Genomic DNA, 1,374 nt, shown 5'->3' with positions numbered 1-1,374 from the left:
TGCCCTAGTGGCTCCCTGGAGCATTTTCAAAATGCGTCACTTTGTCGTCTGTTCCAAACACGTGAAAACATTCCTGAAAAGCAAAGACCTGAACTACCCGCAACTGAAAGTTGCTGTGGCTGGAAAAGCTGCACTTGGTGGATATGACTGACAGGCCACCTAAACGAGCCAAATGAAAGTCTGCAGGCGGCGCAAATGCTTGAAGCTGTTCTGTCATTCGAGCGCAGGCTGACTGTCATGGGGCATGCACGTTCCATTTAATTGTTTTTTGTTCAAATCCTCAAAATAAAAATGACATCAAAAATCAGATTTCTTTATTACGTTTCTTTAATTTTATCAAAGCAACGAAACATAATTCACTGATATTGTAATGAAGTTAAACTTGCACAACAGAGCAGTCACGTGACGCGTCGTTCTCCGCAGAATGTACTGCAGGCCAAATAAACATTTAATCATTAATGCTCATTTTGCATTTGTAGCAACTTAGTCATTTTGATAGCAGGCTAATATAGATACATATAGATACATATTGCATGTGTTGCTTTCATTATAATGCTTAAATAGGGCTTTTAATATTTTGCGGCTCCAGACATGTTTGTTTTTTTGTCCAATTTGGCTCTTTCAACATTTTGGGTTGCCGACCCCTGGGTTAGTGAGATGCAACGCTGGGATGGAGCGGTTGACTCGGACTAGGCGGGACAGTCCAAGTCGCAGCCCCTCGCTGGGTGACTTCACCAGTGGACTGTGTGACGATGAGGCGCTTTTACCAATCTGAGCTGGAATATAATATAAACATAAATATTAGCCTTCAATCTGATTACAGCAGTTTAAATAACCGAAAGAGTAAGTGTATTGATTCTCACTGAAGCTGTACCTGGTGGGTTCCACTTGGGTACTCTCCCCGCTGCTGGGCTCAGAGAGGACGAAGGCTTTGTAGAAGGGGATCTGGTGGGTGTCGGTTTGGATGTTGGAAGACTTTTTACCGGTTTGGAAGCAGCTAAAATATTTTTTTAAATCTTAATAACAAAAGTCAAGAGAATGGAAAATGTCAGCTGTTGAAACCAACCTGCTGCTTCAGGCTTTGTCTTTGATAGTTTCGACGGTTGTTTGTCTTTTTCAGAAGTGGGATCTGGTTTGATTCTGTCTTTGGTGGAGACTTTGTCCTTTTTGGTCTTTGTGGGTTTCTTGACTGTGAATTTTTCATCCTCACTCTCAGACGGCTGAAATCTTCATCACTTTCTGGATCTGGAAAAGCAAAGAGCTGTTACACTTATGAAAACCAAGAGAACCGTTTTTTTATGGAGCCGTGGAAAAAAAGTGCTAACTGGGTGTAAGTTTGGGTTGATATTCGTCATCTTTGCGTTTTTTCACTTG

The 1,374-nt window shown here is 41.7% G+C and overlaps 1 long non-coding RNA gene across 1 annotated transcript; it reads right to left on the bottom strand.

Annotated features, from left to right (window-relative positions):
• Positions 1-605: 605 nt before the first annotated feature.
• On the bottom strand, positions 606-1,019 carry LOC110014322. Its single transcript, XR_002289434.2, has 2 exons — positions 875-1,019; positions 606-776 (listed from the first exon to the last, which is right to left on the bottom strand). It is a non-coding gene; the product is annotated as an uncharacterized LOC110014322 (long non-coding RNA).
• Positions 1,020-1,374: the final 355 nt, after the last annotated feature.

This window comes from Oryzias latipes, chromosome 4 (assembly GCF_002234675.1).
Source record: "Oryzias latipes chromosome 4, ASM223467v1".
Taxonomy (NCBI): Eukaryota; Metazoa; Chordata; class Actinopteri; order Beloniformes; family Adrianichthyidae; genus Oryzias; species Oryzias latipes.
This window is presented reverse-complemented; position numbering and strand designations above follow the sequence as displayed.